Source organism: Hylaeus volcanicus, chromosome 6 (genome assembly GCF_026283585.1).
Source record: "Hylaeus volcanicus isolate JK05 chromosome 6, UHH_iyHylVolc1.0_haploid, whole genome shotgun sequence".
NCBI lineage: Eukaryota > Metazoa > Arthropoda > Insecta > Hymenoptera > Colletidae > Hylaeus > Hylaeus volcanicus.
In genome coordinates, this window is record NC_071981.1 from 130575 (window position 1) to 148653 (window position 18079).

At 38.2% G+C, this 18079-nt stretch overlaps 1 protein-coding gene across 9 annotated transcripts in view; it reads left to right on the forward strand.

The window, feature by feature from the left end:
* The window catches only part of LOC128877785 (uncharacterized), a 175466-nt gene that overhangs the window by 3668 nt on the left and 153719 nt on the right, over nt 1–18079 (forward strand). For 3 of the 9 annotated variants that reach the window (XM_054125296.1, XM_054125295.1, XM_054125293.1), the window contains 3 exons: nt 810–985; nt 1061–1170; nt 1433–11248. The gene's annotated coding sequence lies outside the window, so the exon portion shown is untranslated. Of the gene's footprint in view, nt 1–15; nt 986–1060; nt 1171–1432; nt 11253–18079 lie in introns of those variants that run through there. The other 6 variants (XM_054125292.1, XM_054125307.1, XM_054125297.1 and 3 more) reach the window with 5 other exon arrangements.

The following is an 18079-nucleotide window of genomic DNA, read 5'->3' on the forward strand; positions in this document are numbered from 1 at the left end:
AGTCTCTAAGATAGATATAGTCCAAACAACATTTACTAGTTAATATAGTTTGTGAAAATAACAAAAAAATGCGAAAAGTGGGTAAAAGTATAGAAGCAATAAGTATTTGTACGATTCTTATGACGAACCATTTACAGCAGAGTTTGTAACGTAAACACATTAGTTTATTGCTCCGTGCGAATTAGAAAACATCAAATTTCCAGTAAAGTACTTTTAAAAAAGGTTCTAATAACGGAATGGAAGAAGATACCACTTCGAATAACTAATAATTTACTTAACTAATGCTTAGAAAAGTTACAATAATTATAAAATCAAAAGAAAATCCTACGAAGAAAGTATTATATACTTGTAAATTAATGTAAATTTCTTTTTTTTTTTAATGAAGTTTTAAAAATTAAACGAATACTTATTTCTTCAATATTTCTATCGATTAATTGTTTTTTCTTGTTAATTTCGCAACTTACATAAATAGCTATTTTTTTTTTGTAATCTATCCATTCTAGAGATTTCCGAGAATATATAAAATGTCATTGTTTATAAAAAATAAGTTAATAACATTAACAATTTTACATTGTTATTTTGGAAATTGATCGGTGTACGAATACTTTCTACACTCACTGTAGATAGAACCGGACGAACTCGACATGGCAAAATTATCGAATCATCTTTCTAGCATAGAAAGACCAGGTCTCAGAGATGGACGAGATTCGATTTGAGTAAAATCAACGTATTAGCTATTTATTAAATTTTCGTTCAGTGTGAAACATGCCATTCCATACTTGGAATTTCTACTCAAAATTTGTATCTAGATGAGAGTTTTGTCCTTCTCTGCGTGGTCCCAGAAGAACTATGCGATGCGAGGGTTCGTAAGAAGAGATGTTCCTCAACTTTGAGACCCAAAGCAGCAAATTGGCTAAATGTTCTCGACGGTACCAACCACTTCCGAGTGCTTCCGGACCGATTCGCCAGAAAGCAGGAATACCTGGTGAGTTCAGAGAACAGGTAACGTCGCATTTCTCTTATTTTCTTCTTCATCCACACCAAGCTTTATTCTCCTCAGCGCACTGCCGACCCAGCAAGCAACGTGGAAAAAGCGCAAGTGGTTATCAAAGCGCGATAACGGGCCAACAACCTAACAGTTTACCTAATCTCCCTTCCTGCACGAAAGGTGTATGTAATCCGGCACCGGAACGCTTTGTTTGGTTCAGATTACGCATTGTTCAGCCCTGCGTCAGAGCTGGGCGGATTTTTGTTCGAACAATGGAATAAAAATTCCATGTAGCGATTCGTCCTCGGGTTTAATCGATCGAATGATACATTTCGTTTTACCTTTTAACATTTATTTCCGCTTTTATTTATTTCCGTTCGTTACACGAAACTTTGCCCGACTCTGGTCCGCGACGAATAACACGATTCAACTGTTTGTTTGTAGCTGTGTAGCACAGAGAATTGACTTCTCTCATTGGTAGCGAACGTAGTGGTCGACGAGAGACGTATTTCCCATTGCGACGATTGCTTCGAGACGTTCATCCCAGTGACACACAGTCGGGCTTGGAAAGCATTTGGTAAAGTCAGCCTTTGGTGTTTGGTGTTCCATCTGGCTGCGATACATTACATTGGACCAGCCAATCTTTCTTTCTAACGCATACCACGCTTTGGCCGCACCCGAGCTTCTGTTCCCGTCGGACTGCCCGACAAACCCTCAGACAATTACTCATAAGATTCAGGGCGAGTACTTGCGCTTAGGGTACACGACTCCCTAATGCACCCTCCCGCACGGCGCTCTCTGTTAAGGCCCAGCAACTGAAAGGATCTGATGAATAATTTGATTTTAAAACGCTTTTGTACGAAGCGTCGAGTATTCACCGTTCTCTCTTTGTTGTGTTAAACTAGAAAATTGTTTTGATTATGAGTATATTATAAGTACGTAGTAATATCTTGATAGGTTGCCTTCAACTATTAGGTTGCCCCAAAAGTTTTGACTTGCATTCAGTTATTTTGTGTGGCACTGTTTATATAAATAGACAACCTAATTTCTTAGATGTTAAAAATTGTGTATGTATTATTAGGTGGACTGGAAAGTAATGTCGTTTATTTTACATTAAATTATGTAATCGTCCTCGTTATCAACAGCCTTTTGCCATTTAGTGTAAAAATGTTGAATGGCAGATCGGTAAAAATCAATGAGCTAGTGAGTGATAAAGTATTTCAAATTGAAAAAACGACATTACTTTCCGGTCCACTTAATACTTATGAAATTTTTGGGACAACCTAACAGTAGATCTCTCGAGTCTGTCCTTCCATTTGTCAGACCTTAGTAGCACCTACTGCAGCCATCGCGTGCATTTGTATGGCGTCGTTGGATTCTAATCCCGATTGTAACGATTCGTCGAGCAGCTCCGACTTTGTTTTCGAATCGTCAAGCGGATCGGAATACGATGAATTCTGTGTAAGAAGCGCTGGCTCGAGCCCAGATCGTGTCACTTAGAGGGGGAGGTAGTCGAAACTTGATTGCTACATAATTAATAAGGCCGCCGCAAATTTGTAAGGCGCGGCGCAGGAGAGGTCACCAAGAGGGTCGAAAGGGGTCAATTTTTATTATGTATCGATCCTCTTCGTAAGCCTTTGCAAATGAGAAATGGCGGCTTAACACCGAGGCTCGCTGCGCGCCAGCTGTTCGAAGCAGTAGTAGGGATAACCACGCGTCTCTGGAACAGGCAAATTTCGTGCCACTTATAGACCGAGAGCCCGCGACATTAAATTTCGGCCAATTTCATTACAAATATCCTTTTGCTATTTCACTGTTTTCTACTAAAGAATACAAATAATCCAAGGCTGGCAGAGCACAAACGGTGCATCGCTCCGCTAGAAAGTCGGAAACATGTAAGAAATAACATTCTATGAATCTATCTTTGATCGAAATCATTATTACTGAAATTTTTAGAATGTATTGTTGACATACCAAATTGCATAAAAAAGTTGGTCTGGCAGTCGGAAAACCTTGTCGAAAAAACGAAGTAGTTTGACTGAAATCATTATTTCTGAAACTTTTTCTATAAACAATATGTAATACATAGTGTTAAAAAAATTTGGTCTGGCAAACTTTGAGTGGTGATAAATCGGTCTGGCAGCCGTTTAAAAGAGCAAACACATATGCGCGCTGTGAAATTTCATGACTTATTCAAGTTAAATAATAATAATAATTGTATGAAATAAAAATCACCCCAGCAATATTTTATACATAACTAATGTATATAATGTTTAAAAATAATTATTACTTTATAGTTTTATTAGATTATCGAGAACCCAACGCCGGTAACGCATGTGTGTTCGTTCTTTTAAACGGCTACTAGACCGATTTAACACCACTCAAAGTTTCCCAGACTAAATTTTTTTAACGCTATGTATTACATATTGTTTATAGAAAAAGTTTCAGAAATAATGATTTCAGTCAAACTACTTTGTTTTTCCGACAACGTTTTCCAACTGCCACACAGTGCGGACAAATAACAAAATTGTGGACAAAAATCAAAATTTCATTACTAATATAAATATATTGTTATTTATTCACAAAAAAATTAAAATTAACCATAAACATTAATAAAATCACAACAAAATTAACAATTTTAACAAAAAATTAACAAACCCCGACTTTGATGAAACTTTGTATACTTGTTTGTGGGACTTTCTTATGAATTACACCATCCTCGGTACGTGCGACTTTTGCGTTTTGAGGGAGAAATTAACCCTTTAGTCCGAGTCGCTCCTTTTACTGTTGCTCGGAAACGATTAGAGATTTCAACAAAATGTCCAAGCAAACGTTACACTATTTATAGAGGCCTATAAATCAATACCAACAATTTTTTTTTTTTAAATTACTCCACCGCCCCCTCGAAATTTTTGAAAATTTTGATTTGTTTCTGGATCAGTAAAAGCATCTTTTTATTCTGAATCCAACGGTATGTATGAGTTTATGATTATAAATAATAGAAGTTGCTATTATTTATTATAATAATAGCATATGTTATTTAACATAATATGCTTCATTTTGGCTGAGGATGTGAGGAATAATTTTTATAGAAATCCATAAATCAATCAAGTCAGAATTTTTAACTTCCAATTGTGACCCTACACCAACAGTACGGTCCCTTATTAAAAATTATGTAAAACCGAACGTTGCAAGTATTTGCAAAAAAACTTATAAGTTTCTTGATATATAACAAATAATCTATCCAAATACGTTGAGAATTCAGGATATTTTTTGCCGTTTTATCTGTATGTTTGTTTAAAGATAAAGATTGTATTATGGATACAAATGATTGATACATGATTATTTATAACAATTTCCACGCTGACACACATTTTCTACGATAGAAATCTGCCTCACATTTTGATACATATATACTAATATTGAATTTTGTCCACTTATTCCGCACTGTGTGCCAGACCCATTTAGCACCGCTTACAATCTGCCAGACCAACTTTTTTATGCAATTTGGTATGTCAACAATACACGCTAAAAATGTCAGTAGTAATGATTTTGGGCAAAAATGAAATTATTATAATACGCCATAGTGAAGCGTTGCACCACTGAATTCATGCCAGACCAAGCATTTCTGAACTAGGGAGACATACCATCTTCGGAAAACAGGTTCATTTGTGTAATGAAATGAGTCACCAATTTCTGTCGCAGACTCTCGGACTATTAAACAGGATTCCTTGTTATCGATAACATAAAACACAGCAACCAAAATTTCTTATTTTTACTTTTTTAAACCATCTCTACGCGAACGATAACAATCCAATGGTCGAGCATGTAACCCCATTTAATTCCATGGCTCGCGGAAACTTTCGAAAGACAATCAATGGTTTCGTCTGGCACTTTGCAAAGTAAACGTTGTCGGATGAAATTAATGATCTTCCTTCAATCTCGTTTGATTGCAGGCCTCTTTCCCCCGTGGCGCCTGTACTCCCGCTATACCTGTATACATAGCTCGCGGTAGAGTTCGAGCGCCACTTTTTCTTTCCGTCCCTTTCCTTTGTCAGGATTTTCTACGGGAATTTCAACGATAAGAATGGGGCTAATCCGTTCGACGCGCAAAGAAGCGAAATACGTTCCATTTGTCCGCAATACGATCGGCTGCCACGAGGTAGCAGGTCCTTAACCTGCTTCAGAACGTCGGGAATCGTAAACGATCCGTTGAGCCGAAAGATATCCAGATGGAAGGGGGCGTTAGACCTTTGGCAAAAGCCCCCGACAGACGTCTGAAGTACTTGCAGTCAAACGAGTCTCTAACTGAACGCGATACTCGACGCTGCGCTGACATAGGACAATGTTCGAAAATGGCCAGTCTCGGTGCTCGGGGAAGTGAAAGCTTTGGTGTTGATTATTCTTGCGCAGAAAGAAATTGGAGCATTTTATCTCTATTGTAGATCAATTTAAACATATTGAAATTTAATTCGTTTAAGAGTCTTTTATGCTTTTTGCATAATTAACTTATCGATTTATAGGGAAGTTATTGTATTTGCCCATAAAATGAAAAATCGATTTTTTAGCAGATCTCCATGTTTCAAGGTCATTGGAGTCATTTTAGCCTATTTTTTACAAATTGTTCGCGTGCGTGTGTGCGTATGTATGTACGTATGTAAAGAAATTTTTCGTTAACGTTTTTTAAAAAACTAATAGCTAGATCAAAATGATCGATGATGCAATCGATGTGTATCAACCTAACTTAGAGCTGATTAGATTTTGTTCTAATTCGGTCCAGTAGTTTTTTAGTTTTTTTTTAAAGAAAACTTAACTCAATAACGCAATCTAGATGGGAGAATATAAATTTATGAGCGAATAACTAAACGGAAATAATATATATACACATGTATTACTATTATTACATTTGTATGCATATGTACAACACATGTATATATACATACAGGGTGCTCCAAAAGTATGGAAATAGTCAAATATTTTCAAAATGGAACATTTGTGAGAAAAACGGTTTAGAGAAATGTTTTAGGGTTTCAAAAATTCTATTGAACGATCGTGTCCGTTTGACCTTCAAAGGACCGGTCAAAGTCACGTCAAGGTCAACATGATTTTTTTTAATGGAACACCTCATTTTTTTATGATGCACTGTGAAAGCTGGCTATAAGACATTTTCAAAACACTAGTTTCAAACATTTTTTTTATTCGCGATAGATGGCACTGTAATCGAAAATCGGGAAGTTCACAAAATACACAAAATAAACATGAATAGCTACATGAATTAAGCTCGCGAAGCGAACGAGCAACAATTCCAGCTAGTTTCATTTTACTGTTTTACTTAACGCCCTATACCACAGTGCGCGCGCGGTAAGTGGGTGTATTTTTAATCATTTTTTTTCAGCAAAGGATGAATGTTTTTTTTTTTTTTCATTGATACTTCTATCCAATATATACATAAATAAGACAGTACACAAATTTTCTTATCCAAATATCACGAATAGTTTGCGGTGTACGCCGCTACCAAAAGAACACTCTGCCGAAGTTGCTGCTTGGTGGTTGACAGCGATTAAGCTATACGGTTCATCTAAAGAAAAAAAAAAAAATATATATATATATATTTATAAACTAGACATATAGGTTTACAGCACCACGTAGCGATTTCTTTATAAAGGGTCCCCTTGTATTTGATTTTTATTCATAAACAATGAAAATTGTCTGTGAAAATGGGAAATAAAATTCGCTGGTCCGCCATTTCCTTTTTTTTCTAGATATCGAAATTTCCCTACGCGATGCTATAAACCTATATGTCTAGTTTATAAATATATATATATATTTTTTCTTCTTCAGATGAACCGTATGGCTTAATCGCTGTCAACCACCAAGCAGCAACTTAGGCAGAGTGTTCTTTTGGTAGCGGCGTACACCGCAAACTATTCGTAATATTTGGATAAGAAAATTTGTGTACTGTCTTATTTACGTATATATTGGATAGAAGTATCAATGAAAAAAAAAAAAAACATTCATCGTTTGCTGGAAAAAAATGATTAAAAATACACCCACTTACCGCGCGCGCACTGTGTTATGGGGCCTTAAAAATGTTTCACTTCCAACGAGTAGGAAAAGGGGTCGAAAATGGTTTCGACCGTTGCCCTTTCTGCGGTCAGAAACGGAACGGGTACAAGTATCGGGGCGTAAATAAAAAATTGGAGCAACGCTGGAAGCAACTATTTATTTGAATCGAGCAAGAGATGCACTGTCCCAGTGTCCGTGATGTGTACTGTACGCTCGATGATCGTGTTCGCGTCGGTGTGCGTAGGCTTATCTCTGGGAGTACGCGAGGTTGAAATTATTCAGCCGGTACCGGCACAGACTGTACCGAGTCCGCGCTACGCTTCTGAGAAAATAAACTCTCCCGCGCTTCTTCGGTGCCCGTAGCCCCGTAGCGCGTCCAGTGGCGGGTCTAGGCTCGTAGGGGCCCCGAGGCCAGTGAGTATTTTGACCCTCGAGAGAATCAAACAGGATGGTACTTAAATTTAAATAGAATCAGAGATAGTGGCATCCTTCGAGAACAAAAACAATTTATCTCGAATATTCTTGAATAATACCTACATAGACAAACATAGAAGATTAGTGTCGATACTTATTGGATATGGGAGTTCTAAATAATCAATTACGCTCTATATTAAAAAAAATAGATTTTATTTGTCACGAGGGCTGCAGAGTTCTTTTCGTTATGAGATCTCAGACTTGACTAACTAAAACTTCGACCCTAGAAGGAAATCAGGGTCCTCTGATATCTGATATCTCCCGACTGTTTATGTTTCACGTCGCACACAGTTCGACTTTTAAAACAAAGTATCGACGCCGATACGTAGGAGTGAAACACTTCGGAGAACGCCGATTCAATTTTGAACAAAGAACAATTAGTTCATTCTTAGTTAAGCGTATTGATAATCCAACAATACTACGCTAGATTCGGCACTGAGCCACTTACGCTTCTTTCGCGAATTCGCTTCCTCGAAGATCGTAGTTGATTCGAGTAGCCAACGCTTCCCTCTGTCGCGGGGGCCACAAGGGGACGACGAGCTCGTCGACTGCGCAATTCGCGTTGCAGACAAAAAGAAAACGCGGAGACGGTGAAAAAAGGTGGAAAAGAAGAAAAAAAAAAGGGACCGAGAGGTGAACGGGATATCGAATTTTTTTTTCTTTTCGCGACCCCTCCCCGCTCCCGCTTCGCGCCTATATTGATTTTTAGAAATTCTTCGCGAGACGACCGAACGAACGCGGCGAAATGGACCGGCAAAGGAAAGCGCGCAGAAACAAAGCTGCTGGGAAAGGAACGCGTGCCTCGCGTCGCGGTCGTAGGGCGCTGCCGCGCGCCGTTTTGCGAAACCTTTTAACGGGCAACGTCCGATATAAACGGGGGAACGTAATTAACTTGGAAGTTATCGTCTTGAGAAGTCCCCGTCGAGCAGAGACGGGGCGAAATTCTTGCCCGAATACAAACAATTTCGAATAAAAGATAAACAACCGAAGGGAGGGAGTAATTCCTTGGGTCGAGCTCCGTGTGAAATAAGAAATCTCAATTTAATCGAATGGAATTTATTTGTTTGCCGTTGGGAGTCGTAAACGAGATAAACAACTTTTAAACCGGTGTTTGTTCGATAAAAGTTACAATCTGAATTATACAATCAAATTATGCTCCGCGTCGAACAAATAATTGAACGTTTAATCGAGAGAACGTTGCGAATAAATCGTTGCATAGAGTTTCTATTAGTCAACTATTATTCCAATAAAATTGTACCCATCTCTGCTGTCGAGTTGAACGGATCGTTTTTTGTCCTCTTCTGTAAGGTGACTCTCCGAAGACCTATTGCGTAATTCATTAGTAGATATTCTTCTACTGTTTTTCATAAGCTCGTCTAACATTTCATCCCGTTTTGTTTATATCGTTGCGTTTTTATCCGGCTGGTACGTTTCTCGTCTCGAAGTTTAAAAGCATCGAATAACGAGATTCGTGTCTCACGGTTTTCATAAAACTGTGGAAAACGTTTGTAAGATATTTATTATATTCTTCTTGGACCGTTCATTTGAAACGACCTTTGTATGCCGAGGCTTCTTCAAAGTAAAAAATGAAATATGAATTCGTAAGTTTCTATGAAGCTACAGTGGGTGTAGAGTGTATTCGTACAACGATCAATGTCCCAAAAAACTTTTGTGTGAAATTGTAGTTTCTTAACTTCTTTTTTCGTAATCAATGATATTTTACATATTCTCGGAAGTCTCTAAGATAGATATAGTCCAAACAACATTTACTAGTTAATATAGTTTGTGAAAATAACAAAAAAATGCGAAAAGTGGGTAAAAGTATAGAAGCAATAAGTATTTGTACGATTCTTATGACGAACCACTTACAGCAGAGTTTGTAACGTAAACACATTAGGTTATTGCTCCGTGCGAATTAAGAACCATCAAATTTCCGGTAAAGTACTTTTAAATAGTTGTCCGAATACTTATTGCTTCAACATTTCTATCGATTAATTGTTTTTTTCTTGTTAATTTCGTAACTTACATAAATAGCTATATTTTATTTTTGTAATCTATTTATTTTAGACATTTCCGAGAATATGTAGAATGTCATTGTTTATAAAAAATAAGTTAAGAAACTACAATTTCACACAAAAGTTTTTCTGGAAATTGATCGATGTACGAATACTTTCTACACCCACCGTATAAAGTCGATCGAGTCTTGACGAGCTTAACGGTTATTATTTTACATTTTGTTTTTGCGAGTCACTCCCTCCCCTCGATTAATCCACTGAAATGAGATTTTACTGAATATCGATTTCTATTATTTTAGAGCAATTTGAGAACCCCTGTGTTAGATAATGCATCGCATTTGTCGTGTACGGAATTTCCGCTAGTGGTTTGAAACATTGTAGAACAATAGGAGAGTAAATAATACAAGAGCATAGATGGGAAAAATTCTTATCTAGAATTTAAATGAAAAATTCGAGCTGTTTATCTGTTATTCGTTGATTCAAAATTAAAATCTCTGTTACAGAATAAAAGTACATTTCGTGAATGTATTCGCTACGCGATACCTTTATTTGTCATTGATACATATAATTCCAATAAAATTTTGCTCATCTCTGCAGAAGGCTGTGTAAATTTCATACGATATATTTTCACAAGAATAATAGTCTCTCGCCTTGTAAGAACGGAACTCGAGAAGTTTCCGTTGGAACGGTTTGAACACTTGGTCGGATAAAACGCGTAAAATAATCGTAAAAAAGCGTGGTGCACGAGTTGGGAAGTATTCTTACGAATACGTTGATGGGATTTGTTTCCAGCAGCGGGAAAATTCCCACCCACGTTAGACATAATGCGAGACGGCCCTGCTCGTAGTCGAAAGTAATCGAAGGTAGTCGAAGTTGTCCGAGGACAGTGGAAAATAGTGGGACGTTTCTCCTCTTTCGCTTCTGCTCGCCCCTCTGTCCCCCACCATCGCGCGCACAGATCCCTTCCCTCTAACTCGGCTGGCTCTCTCTCTCTCTCTCTCTCTCTCTCTCTCTCTCTCTCTCTCTCTCTGTTTATCACGGTCTCGTGTGGCGGTTCTCTCGATCGTTTCCTCCTCCCTCTCTGTCTCGCTTCGACTGGTTGTCTCCCTCTCTGTTCCCTTCCGTCTTTGTCGTTCTCTGTCGCTCCTTCTTGCTCGTTCGGCTCGTTCTTAACGTCAAACCACTTAGGGCCGCGGACCTCGGCAGTCAGTCGATCTTTCCTAGCAGCAGCATTCCGGCATTTTCCACCTGATCGCGCGCGAGCGGTCCGGCAAACGCCATTTTGTGCGATCACGTCTTCGTTTCACGTTAGAAGAGACCGATCCTCGTGCGTAAAAAACGTTCGTATGTGCCGCGCGCCCTTCCACGCCCCGTGGAACACCTGCGTTTACCGAAAACACAACAAACGAAGGCGACGCACTTTGTAACACACGCGCGCGCGTTGTTGTCGTCGACGTTTACGACGTTGTCGTCGTGTTTTGTGCCGGTGGTTTTCACTTGGAACGTATTCGCCGTTCCGTCAGGTGAGAACGGACATATTCGCGTATTCTGAAAAGGACGCCGACGGCGTGTTGTTTTTGTCCGTCGACGAGACCCGCACGGAACACGGAGTGCGTGACCCCTGCGCGTGGTGTTCTCTACACGTTTTTCTCTCCGGTTCAGCCACGTTCAGGACAACGCTGGGAGACAACACAAGGAGAACAACGTGAGTACGTACCCGAATTACTTTCCATGTTCGCGCGTATCACGACTGTCTTTCCGTCTGTGTCGCGCGCACGAACGTTAGATCTTGTTTTTTTCTGCCTGCATGGCATCGTCTGCCATGTTAGACCGGCGTCTGTTTCTCTTTCTCCCTCCTTTTCTGTCTCCCTTCTCGCCGTTTTCCCCTTACCGCTCTGACCCCTCCCTCCCTCCCACCCCCCACCCGTCCGTCCATTCGCGCTTGTAAACGCGTTCTTCTCCCCACCCCTCCACCCCTCGGAACAGGAGCGTCGACACGAATTTTCCGATCGCGAATTTTAAACGATAACACAGACACGATGACGATGACAGCGCGCACGAGTTAGAAACGACGAGGACGCCGTCTGTCAAACGACCTCTCACGCCTTCTCATTCACTCGTGTTTCGTGTTTGTGCTCTTCCTCGCGAAACGCTCCGTTTTCATGTGACGTGTACCCACGACTCTTAATTCCGTAACGTTTGTGTCACGTTTGTCGTCGTCGCGTACAACTTACACGTCGCGTTGTCACGATCGCGTTTCTCGACCGAGTGAGCTCGAAAAGCTTTAAGAGACTCTAGAATCGTATCACACGGCAGGCTGCTTGCCGACAAATGCCACGACACGAGAGAACCCCGTCCGTTAATTGTGTTGTCATCGTGAAGTCGTGACTCGTGTCACGTGAAAACGGACCTTAACAATTGGTGCGTGTGCCCATCGATGCGTCGCGAAATGCGAGAGCGGTTCGTTGAAAGCCAGCGACAGGGGGAGAACAGAATGAAAAGAGACGAAACGAGAACACGCGAGTGAAAACGAAACGACGCGACGGTCGTGTTGCCCCCGCGATTCTACGCGAATGTGCACGGACGATTTCTTCTTCCGACGTTTTTGTCTCTTTTCGGAACGATACTTTTCGAGGAAGGCGCGCGCGCGCGCGCGTTCTTCGCGGGCAAACATAACCTTAAAAGCTGCTAGTACGTACCGCTCGTTTGCTGCAACAATGACGCGACACCAAATTGACTGCTTGTGGTTACTGGTATAGAGAGAAAGGTAAATGAACATTCATGACACTGTAACGATTTAGATTTAGAATATTCTCGTCTCCGTTAGGTATCGTTCGAAACATTCGTCGCGGAACATTCAAACTCGTTATGTCATTGTTACGGCAAACGACGCAAGTTACGAACGCGTCTTGACATTCGAATGTTAGCGACCAATTCGCGCAACACGTGCACGCCGCACAGTGGGCGAAATCGACCAAATCTGTGTAAAAATCGTAGAACTCTTGACAGAAATGAGATAGAGCAATGATCCTTGAATGAAATTAAAGCTGAAACTTTACAGATTAAGGGAAAAATATAGAGAAAGTGATGCGAGCAATGTTTGACCTTCGAAATTTAGGTTGAACTTCCACTTTTTCACCAAAATCTAGTTCAGCTACTAGATCCAAATTTTTTTATAACTTGTCACACATAATTTCTTAGAGATTTTGACATGCCGAATTCAAATCTGGCCGCGAAATTTGTCTAACATTTCAAGAAGTTGAGAAAAAAGTGATTTAAATGAAAAAATCGTTTAAAATTGTGTTTTTTTCTAATACTAATGTAAATATTTATTTATATAGAATATCAAATAATAAATATAAATAAAATAATATGTTAATCCTAAATAAGGCTGTATGATAGTAATTGTATCCTACGTTTAAATCTCGTCATCGCTCGACGCACAATCTTTCTAAATATACATTTTTCCATATTTATGGTCAACTTATTTATGCTTACCTGATTATCATATATATTTATATAAATATCGATATTTGAAAATGATGAATAATTTATTAGCTTTGTTTACAATTTTAAAACTTCATTAAGGATTTTGTTATATTTCTAAGCAAGTCTAAAGGCTGCTTTTAGTCTCATTGAATTCGGCAGAGCTTTCTGATTACAATCTAAAAGAGAACTTTTCTGACTTTGTCTGAATTTGAGTTTTATAACCAGTTTAGTACTAACCGGCAAGCAGCGTTTTACGTGTGCTGGTGCGTTCGTCGCCTTTAGTGGTCTCCGCGAGGTTCCCCTGCGGAACTACATATTTAGATAAAACACACAAAAACATATGACATCCCACTCATGGCAAAAATAGAAGGAGGAATAGATTATTACATATTTTTAATAGAGCAATATATTGAATCGACCCAAAAATATCATTAATACTTGTTCAAGAACGAATACAAACGTATAAGAAGATAAATGTATCAGCAGAAATAAAACAATTTATTGGAGAAAGGTAAGTAAATTGAAAAGCATGAATTCTTGCACAACTTCCTCCATAAATAAGAGTGTAATTATGGAAAAATGTATATTTAATTTAAAATACCTTGCCTGACTGAATGACGACTAATGATGACTGAAGAAAGTGGGAGTGAAGATTGTGCGTCGAGCGGTGACGAGATTTAAACCTAGGACACTATTACTATCGTACAGCATTATTTAGGATTAACATTTTATTTTATTTGTATTTATTATTTGATATTCTATATAAATAAATATTTATATTAGTATTATTAAGATATTTGAACGAAAAAAACACAATTTTAAAGAATTTTTTCATTTAAATCGCTTTTTTCTCAACTTTCTGAAATGCTAGACAAATTTCGCGGCCAGATTTGAATTCGACATGTCAAAATCTCTAAGAAATCATGTGTGACAAGTTATAAAAAAATTTGGATCTAGTAGCTGAACTAGATTTTGGTGAAAAAGTGGAAGTTCAACCTAAATTTTGAAGGTCAAACATTGCTCGTATCACTTTCTCTATATTTTTCCCTTAATCTGTAAAGTTTCAGCTTTAATTTCATCCAAGGATCATTGCTCTATCTCATTTCTGTCAAGCGTTCTACGATTTGTACACAGATTTGGTCGATTTCGCCCACTGTGCGCCGTTCGATGCTTGCAGATAGCGCATCGCGGTACGTAACTAGAGTTTTGTTTATTTCTCGTGTGGCCACTCGTGAAAGCACGCCACGGGAGGAGAGGGAGAGGGTAAACGGTCCGGTTGCGAGGTTTCTAGACTCTGTAATAGTTCCGTGGGAAACACGTGCTCGAAAAATGTTTCGCTCGACGCGCAGAATTGCGTCTTTCGGTAGCGAAATCATTTTTTAACCCTGAATGATGCCGATGTGACTCATCGTTACGAATCCGATTAACAAAGAAGCTTTCCACGAATTACCGCCACGCAGTAACCGACAAACGATAGTTAACACTCGGCGCTTATCGTTCCAGCGCGGAAATTTTTCGTTTCCAGGAAAACTCGAAAACCAGTTTGGTCGTTTTTGCGAACGTACGCGTGCGCGCCGAACGATTTTCATACAGAATTTGATATCGCCACGTTGTCGCGGCTCGTTTTTTCATTTTATTGATGGATTTTTTTTCATTCCCCTAACGTTGATTGCCACTGGCCTCGGCGCAGCGGGTTCTTGTGAAATGTAATAGAACGTAAAATGTTTTTCGCGCGAGCGACCGCGTCACCAACTTATCTACAAATATCATGGCGACAAAAATTTTTATCAGCGGAAAAACAGAACTTTTGCCATTTTGTTCCCCGGTTTGTTTACCCCGTTATCTATTACTGACGGAATTAACAACGCTTTCGACTTATTTTTCCAAGAGGAATCGTTTCGTTTCGGTTGCACCATGTATTTTGAGCACGCTGTGCAACGTGTGATTGGACCTTGCTCGAATATTACGAAATTCTATTGTCGTGAACGCGTTTTTCAACAGTTTCTTTTTTTCATCTTTTTGCAAGAATTGCGTAATCTCGCGCAATAGTTTCGTTGACGATACACGGCAACAAATGATTAAACTCGTCAAGCATTAGCGATTCTTTTTTCCCTCCCCTTCCGATAACTTCGCGAAAGAAAGAAATATTTGTTTTAAGTATACATTCATACTCGATTTTTAAAAATAGAAAGAGGTGACTAAATGCTTCTCGTGGCGCTCGCTTGGTCGTTCTAGACTTCGAAGAATCTCGATTGCGCAATCGATGTCATTGGTGTTGAACCTGAAAATTTTCCTAATGAAAATTATGCGTATAGCAGTGGCTTTCAAATCTTTTCGAACATGTTCACTTACAGACAAATTAATCTTCATGTGCTCGAGATTCGTGAATTATTTTAATTCGATTTTTATTTGTTGAAGGTTTTGCTCAAATGAATTTTATAGTAATAATTAGACTGCGGATCTTTATGCATTTATAGGAAATTTGAATGTGTAAGAAACTACAAAATGCCAACAATATGCAAGAATGTAAAAAAGATTGATAACAAACTTCATGTTGTAATATTTGCAAAATAAAATAAATTCCTATTTAGGTTGAATTTTTGTAGGCACGTTCGCGAAGATTTTATTTTGCAAAAAGATCCGCAGTCTAGTAATAATAAATATCGTGTATAGAGACAAAAATTGCTGTTTTAATTTTGATCATTGGAAATAATAGGATTAATGAAAAGTAAACTGCTGCGTTCGAGTGACAATCAGATATTATCGTAAACTTTCGACTTGTGATCTAAAATTCGAGGTTTGCGCGGCCACGAGTTTAGCAAACTCTGGTTTCGACTGGCAGTAGTCGATACCTCGTTAGGTGTACTTGTCTAACAGGGGGAGCTCTCTGCCCCACCGGAGATTTTGATTATATTTGGTGGTGTGAACGTGGACGTCGAAGGTTGGTATTCCGCAGAACATCACGTTCCAATGAATATCTTTATTTCTCGCTTATCGAGAAGTATTAAATCTCTGTTAAAAAAAATATACAACTAACATTTACATCTCGATATGCTCGTTAAAGAATACGTTGGCACTTTTACGCTTGAATAGTTAAATTAACAATTATGTATACGATTTATTAACTTCTTCGGTCGGAAGGATGAAATATAAATTTTAATATTTTATAAAAAATACTCGTAGGAACGAAAAGCTCTACGGAATATCGTCGTTCGATGACTGTGTCTTCTCTCTAGTATTATTAGAGTCACTTATTGGTCAGCTTTGGAACACCTTTGTGAGATCTGGGTCCGATGAAAACAAGGATTACTATTCAGGCATTTGTATCTTATTTCTTGTCTCCGCGACAATTCCTCTTTACGCCAACTCGGTAAAGTCGTTTAAAGTCATTTTTCTTTTGAAGCAGTTTTTTTTTCGTCTAACACTTTGAACTTAAGAATTTCTTATTCTCCGTTTTTTTCTGGCCCGTTCGTGAGTCGATTTGAATATTAATCGACGCTATACGTAAAAAATGGTTAAAACCTATATTGCTCCTGGGACAACATTCAGAAACATATTTCTTTATTACTCCAACGAGTCCACTATACATATAACGTGACTATAAAACATCGACATTCCACAATAATTTGTTACATAAATTAAAAATTCTTCGATGAATATCTTATCTTTTTTCGCGCCTACGATAATAGCCTCTTTACGTCAATAGTTTACGGAAAAAACAAATTATCGAATATATCAAGCGCACCTAGTTGAGAGTAGCTTCTCTTTGCTTTTCTTCCATAACAGTCGAAAACTCAACTACCATGGATGGAACGCAAACTTGATTACCTCGATTACCACCCTGTATGGCAGTCGTAGATACGTAGCAATCTTCCTACCGATCGAAATTTATGCTAATAAATGTAATATGTACTCTAAGATGAACCTTTATACTAATAAAAAGCGATGTCGGCCACTCACGCAACCATGCGGTTCTTCGTGAGCTTGGCTGGCGTATTACGACTTGGCCGTCACGGTGCGAACGACCTCTGCGCGCCTCGAGTATGAAACAAACACGGTGTAACGACACCGATTCCGTCAATCACTATTCCGATTTTCCATCGGCCATCAAATTTAACCCTTTCGCACGTCGAGGCATCTTCAATTTTATTATATGCTATGTTACTCATATGCGAATTCTCTAGAAACAGTTTTCATTATTTATTCAAGTTCAAAGCAAAAAAGCTAAGGAAACTGTAAGAGAGTTTTGAAACTACTTAACTTTCCATGAGTTGATTTGTTAGGTTCAACGAGTTAACACGTTGAGCTAAAAAAATATGTTTCTGAATGTTGTTCCAGGAGCCATTTAGGTTTTAACTATTTTTTACGTATAGCGTCGATTAATATTCAAACGGATTAAGTTCATGTTCAAGTTCATATACAGTGGATGTAGAAAGTATTCGTACACCGATCAATTTCCAAAAAAACTATGTAAAATTGTAATTTATTAACTTATTTTTTATAAACAATAACATTCTACATATTCTCGGAAATCTCTAGAATAGATATTTTACAAAAAACGATAGCTATGTATGTAAGTTGCGAAATTAACAAGAAAAAAACGATTAATCGATAGAAATATTGAAACAATAAGTATTCGCACAACTGTTTAATTTTTAACACTTGATTAAAAAAAAAAAGAAATTTACATTAATCTACAAGTATATAATACTTCCTTCCTAGGATTTCCTTTTGATTTTATAATTGTTGTAACTTTTCCAAGCATTAAATTAAGTAAATTATTAGTTATTCGAAGTGGGATCTTTTTCCATTCCTCTATTACAACCTTTTTTAAAAGTACTTTACTGGAAATTTGATGTTTTCTAATTCGCACGGAGCAATAAACTAATGTGTTTACGTTACAAACTCTGCCGTAAATGGTTCGTCATAAGAATCGTACAAATACTTATTGCTTCTATACTTTTACCCACTTTTCGCATTTTTTTGTTAATTTCACAAATTATATTAACTAGTAAATGTTGTTTGGACTATATCTATCTTAGAGACT